The 6,675-nt window shown below is 37.2% G+C and overlaps 1 non-coding gene across 1 annotated transcript; it reads right to left on the reverse strand.

Annotated features, from left to right (window-relative positions):
- Positions 1 to 6,247: 6,247 nt before the first annotated feature.
- On the reverse strand, positions 6,248 to 6,354 carry LOC140857635 (small nucleolar RNA R71). Its single transcript, XR_012141127.1, has one exon. It is a non-coding gene; the product is annotated as a small nucleolar RNA R71 (small nucleolar RNA).
- Positions 6,355 to 6,675: the final 321 nt, after the last annotated feature.

Genomic DNA, 6,675 nt, shown 5'->3' on the forward strand with positions numbered 1-6,675 from the left:
GAAAATATCACACCTCCTGATAAATTGTCATGCCTATCTGAAAGATTTTGACATATGGCAATCATCGAAAAAAAATCCAAGAGATGCTTCGCGCAGAAGGACTCTTTGAAATATTTTTCTCGATGATTCTCCGATGCATCGCACAGCTTCCTATAGAATAATTTTTCTCCACCACTGATCAGTGTAATTTTATCTATCCAATAGCCAAAAATGAAGGTGCTAATATCAAAATGGTGTGGAAAAAATCTTAGATTAAGAAGTGGCGTGACAAATGGGTTAGAGTCCTTCACAAGTTGGACTCTTGGTCAGGTGCGTGGATCAGACTGACAGGATTTTCAACTTCGATAAATTTTCACATTTAAAAAAAAATGAATTTTAACTTTAAAATTTTTTTTATGTATGAAATTAAGTTATAAATTATCCAAAAATTTATTTCATTATGAAACATTGGATAAGCTTGAGGATGAGGCATCCCATCTCATGGGATGTGAAAGCTATTTCTGCACACAAAAACTACACCGACGCACAAGAAAAATTCTTGACTCATGGAGACTTAGTTTTCTAACTCCAAAATTTTGGTGCACATAGCTAAGGACCGACCCAACTCAAACCCAAAATTGGTTTGAATTAATTTGGCCTTAATTAGCCCAATCTGGAATCAATTTCAAACCCGATTTGAAATAGGGAGCTAGTTTTTGCAACTTGTGCTAGCATGTCAATTTTGTAAATATGATCTAATCCAATTAGATCCCTGATCAATTCTTTTTGTGTGTGACTCATTTGGTTCCACATCTAGCAAGTAATGGATCTGAGTGTAAGTCAATTTGATTTGATTAAAATTTAATCTAACCGATCTAGATCCAATCGAACTAACCCAATTTCAACAATTAGAACTCTTTCTAATTAATGATTGAATTAAACTCTTTAATTTGATCAAACTCATAAGATTAGATTGACATCTATCAATGTATCATATCTACCTGAAAGATATAAAATTTTAGTAGAAATATCAAAAATATCTTTCAGTGGAAAGTTATCATGAAATTTGATTCGGCGATCTTCCTGCACCCTGAATATGACTCCAGATATGAAATGATATCAAATTCAATATCATACTCATATTTCTCTCAATCTTATATGATGATTTAATTAATAGAATATTAGAAACTCTTTTGAATTTTCATTCTGCTTTAATCAAAGGCTTCCTGAATTATCAATCGATCAGAGTAAGTAGGATGCGATCTCCTCTTATCAGGAGTGATCGATTCCATGTTGACCTACTCACAACCTCCATATATATTCTACCATATTCAGAACACCCCATATATAACTAAGTCATGAATGAGTATGAACCAAAAAATATGGATTCACGTATATAAGGTTCTATGGTAGTCTCAGGTCAAAGGATTATATGCACAACTCTCACTATAAGAAAATATCTTTTAATGGGTAAGTAAATTCATAAGATGTTTCTTAAGTCGAATCAATTCAGTGAACTCATTCTCTAATAAGCATCCACTTTTTTATTTTAGTGTCTCATACAAGTGGCATATGAGATCAGCCATCCATCGAGCATACATAGGAAGTGCTAGTCTATCCGAAACATTGATCCCCTTCTCAATGCTCCTATGACTAGAATATTTTAAATCAAAATTTTTAGGATTTTAGGTCTTATAGGTATGATTTTATCATAACCCTAAATCTATTATCCTAATTTATGGAGTTCATCATAATCATTACAAAAGTAAGATGCAGCATATGATGAAAAATACTTTTATTATTTAAAGAGTCAATACATGAGTCTGGAAGATTACAAGAAAAATCCATCAAAATATAAATTTTGATTGACTTGTAGGGCATATTCCTTTCATGGTACAATCAGTTCTTGTGAAGGATGGATAGCAGCAAGCTTACGAAGAAGGCTGCAGCACCATGACATGTTAGGAAGGGCCCTGATCAATCCTGTATGGATCACTGTTGGAGGGCTTCTGCTTTGGAGTCTCATAGAGATATCAAAATTATCAGTTCATGATCTTCATATTGGTATATGACTTCTGGATTCTTCCTAATATATTTACTTTTGAAATTTGATTATAATCATCAAGGGATTCTTAAGGCTTTGTGTTTCGGTAGACTAGTTTAAATGTTAAACTTTATTTTCAATCATTGAATGCATGTTAAAATTTTTCAAATTCATATTTTGCTGCATCACCGAAACCCAACCATGGGCTCTGAGCCATCTTTGATTGATTTAATTAAATTTTATATTATTTTTATGATATGGATTAGATCTAGTTCAAACTATGTCAAAATCAGATTTTTTATTGTTATTTAATTGATGTTCTTGATATATTTTTGTTTATGATAAAGTGTTATTAATCTATGTCAAATCTTGAAAATGAAATCTCATAGTCTTTAGACTTGTAAAATAAGTTTAAGATTAGAACCTATAATCTAATTTTCAATGGAATTGAAATCCAGTGCATGTGATGCATGGAGCCTTGGAATGCTACATATGGATGTAGATTGCTAGGACTTAATGTTTATGCATTTAATGCATTTACCTAAGATCCAAGGGCTAACCACCATGTTATTAGGCACTCACCATTGTGGGTTGTCCATTTTGGTTGTTGCCCAAGGAATGTGTGGTGTCGAAAAAAATTTGATCATGGAAAAGAAGCATTAGACATGGATTAAGATTTTTGCCGATGAATTGGTTTAACTATAATTTATTATTCTAATATGATTAAAGTTAATAATTATAGATTAAATCAAATTCATGGTTCTAATTTGATTAGAATTAATGTTTAAAATTAGGTTGATCAAATTGTCATTTACCTAATTTGATTAGGATTTGAGTCATGGTTGATCGAATCTTTGCTAAACCAATTTGATTATGGTTAACCTAAGAATTGGTCAACTTAACTTGAATGACTGACAAATGATTGATTTAAAGTTAAAATTGGATCAAGTGTTGAACCCAAATCGAAAACCCTGAGATGGGTCTTATACCCATATATTTAAATACCCCCATTGACATGTGTTTGAATGATATCGCAATTGAAATAACATGAGTAGTTTATAATTATATTTTATAATTATTATAAAATATATATTGAGTGGTTATAGACTATGGTACATCCATGTGATAGATGTATACATGAATGCTTTCATGCTAGTTGATTATATTAATGTATCTGCAAGAGTTGCAATAGGGGCTGGATATCCTTGATGTATTGTATTATCAGCTGAACTTTTCCTTTCTATATTCTCAACTGTTGATTAAAATTTTTACATCTTGATGTAAAATTATAGAAAAAAATTAATTGAGAATAGATAGAAATTATTTCTTTCTATTTTCAAATAAAGATCAAGCATTCATGGTAAACTTCATGGTGATGAAGACTAGACTACCAGATTTTTGGAGAGCAAAGGTGCATTAAGATTGATCATGAGATGGTTCAATCTATGATGCACCTAGGGTTAGACCCATTGATTATTCTGTGGCTTGGATGATTTTTTAAAAAAATCCATAACTATTAGATTTCTTTTATTTGCTCTTGCATGCGGGTAGTTATAATTACAGTTAATTTAAATTGCATATGATGTATGTATATGTTTCGGATGTCCTTGAGATCTAAGTCTCTTATTCAAATTATATTAAGTTATAATGGCAAAGTGTTAAAAATACTACCTATTGGTGCAAAAATCTGACGGTGCCGGATAAGCTGGAGTCGGAAGTCGCGGTCACCGCCGGGACCTGCAAAGGAAGTCTAAACCAGAGGTGGGGTTGCTCCGGCAAGACCCTCCGACGCTCAAGTCAGTTCTCTGCCTCAACAAGAATGGAGTGCTCGAACGGAGAATTTAGCAGAGTTTTGAGATAAGAAATGAGCTTATAGAATAACGTATCTGGGTCCTCCTTTTTATAGGCGGAGGAGGTAACGGATGGATGGCGACGTTTGTAACCGCCTGGTAGTGGGCTGCCGAGAGTCAGGCGAGATTTGCTGCGAAGAGTAGTGGAGTAGACCCGTGGCCATCACTGGGGCGTGCCACGTGGAATCTGTTACAGGTAGCGGAGTCACGCAGCACCCGCTGCAGGGAGTGGAGCAGAATCATGGCCGTTGATACAGCCTGTCAGAGAATAATGGGGTCGCATAGGGTCTGCCGTAGTGAGTGGAGCAGAATCATAGCCGTTGATACAGCCTGTCAGAGAATAATGGAGCTACGCGGAACCCACCGCAGGAGGTGGAGCAGGACCGCGGCCGTGATTGTGGCCTGGGAGTGTTGATCTGCTGGCTGAAGTTCGACAGCGGTCGGAGTCTGGCCCCCGTAGGGGTCCGGGCAGAGTCCTTCTCGTGGTTGGGGTCGTGGGTGGAGTTCGGCTCCCGTGAGAGTCCGGGAGGAATCCCCTGCAATCGAGATCAGATGCAAAGCCCGGCTCCAGTAGGAGTCCGGACAAGGCTTACCGATAGCTGAGGTTGAGGATGGAGCCCGGCTCCCGTAGGAGTCCGGGCGGAGTCTGCTCGCTGTTGAAATTGGTGATGGAGTCCGGCTCCCGTAGGAGTCGGGATGAAGTCCGGACGCAGTCTGTCTGTAGCCGTTGGGGTGGAGGATGAAGCCCGACTCCCGTAGGAGTCCGGACGGAGTTTCCCTACAATTAAAGTCAAAGGAGAGGTCCGGCTCCCGTAGGAGTCCGGACGGGGGCTTACCAGCGATTGGAGTTGAGGACGGAGCCCGGCTCCCATGGGAGTTCGGGCGGAGTCCGCTTGCGGTTGACGCTGTCGACGGAGTCCGGCTCCCGTAGGAGTTCGGACGAAGGCTGCTTGCAGCTGTTGGAGTCGAGGATGAAGCCCGGCTCCCGTGGGAGTCTGGCGCCGTTGCCGGGGATTTGGCGTTTTAAATTGTTTTCAAATATTTGTTCTTCGTGCGTTATAACTCTCTTTCTTTTTTTCTTTAGGTTTCTATATTTAGTTGGTGATTGCTGGAAAACTCAGGTACGCTTCTAACTTCTCTTTTATTATTTTTAGTTAATTACTTTTGCTTTTAGACCTAATCATTTGAATTTACTTAATCACAAAAAAAAAAAAATATAAAACAAAACAAAAGACATTTCATAATCGTGAAGTAAAATATCAAAATAAAAAAAAATTCTAAATTAAAATCTTTTACATTCTTGGTCATCTTGTTTATTTGTATTTGCATTTTCATAATTAATCTAAGGGCATCAACCCATTAACAAGATAAGGTGGGGATTTCATTACCCTTCCTTAGCCCAAAAACTATCTCCATCATATTGCATTACCTAGACTTTTAATCTTAAAATCAATTAGACGTCAACCTTAAGGAATTCGAGCTCAATAGGACAAGGAACCCTAAGAGTTCTACCAAGTTTGAGTTGTTTGATTAGTTGGTGTCTAGGCAAGTCCCTGAGGGTGGTTTGTTAAATTGGTTCAGTTGCTGGCCTGGCCAACTCGTTTGGTGTCTAGAAAGGCAACGATGAGTGAACCTCCCACCTCTTATACTTACCTGGCTAACTAGTTGATCAATCTCCACTTGGAAGGTTTGAAGGGTCATCTTGGAACAGTTAGGAGCTGTCTAGATTTAGGTTAACCCTAGGATAGATTGAGTTTAATTTATTGATTCACTTGTTTGAAAAAAAAAAAAAAATTTAAAATTTAAATTAATTTGGTTACTTTTCTTTAGATTTAGGACTCCTTAGGATCTTCTCTTTAAAACTTTTTCTCTTTTCTTTCTTTTCCTTATACATAAAAATTTTATTAAAAAAAAAAATTGTATAAACATCGAGAACCGTACACTTCGTGTGTGGAGAAGAGTGTCGGGTCGTCTAGTTAGAATTGAGTCAATTCCTGTTGTTCCAATGGCTGAACCAATCCAACCCATGACCCTTAAGGATTTGTGTTATCCAGTTGGCTCCATCCAACCATCTTGTATCAGGTTGCCACAACCCACAGCTAACAATTTTGAAATCAAACCTCAAATCATAAATATGCTTCCAAAATTCACAGGATTAGAGGATGCTTATATATTTATTAGAGAATTTGAGGAGGTATGTGCAACCATGAAACTGCAATTAACAGAGGATGAGGTCAAACTTAGATTAATCAACTTTGCCCTTAAGGACAATGCTAAGAAGTGGCTTTATAGTCTGCCAAACTATTCTGTCACTACCCGGGAGGGCTTTGTGAGAATATTTTTAAAAAAATATTTTCTCCATCATAAAACAGCTAGGATTAGGAATGAAATAAATCAATTTTACCAACTAGCTGGTGAATCATTTTGGAAGTACTTTGATCGTTTCAAGAATCTTTTGACCCAATGCCCACACCATGGAATAGAAACTTGGAGACTGTGCCAGATCATCTATGAGGGGTTAGATTCAAACTCAAGAACCATGCTAGAGTCCATGTGCCAAGGTCAATTTATGGACAAAGAAACTACTGAAGCTTGGCAATTCTTAGAAGACCTAGCCGAGAAAAATTTACAGTGGGAAACAACTAGGGAACCTGATAAAGCTACACCTTCAAGAGGAGGAATGCATCAAATTCAACCAACCTTAGCATCAGAGGCCAAGATTGCAACCTTAACACGTAGATTGGAAGCCTTAGAATTACAGAGACCAGCCAATGTAAATCAAATATCTGCACCCATGTGTAA

Source organism: Elaeis guineensis, chromosome 4 (genome assembly GCF_000442705.2).
Source record: "Elaeis guineensis isolate ETL-2024a chromosome 4, EG11, whole genome shotgun sequence".
Classification (NCBI taxonomy): domain Eukaryota; kingdom Viridiplantae; phylum Streptophyta; class Magnoliopsida; order Arecales; family Arecaceae; genus Elaeis; species Elaeis guineensis.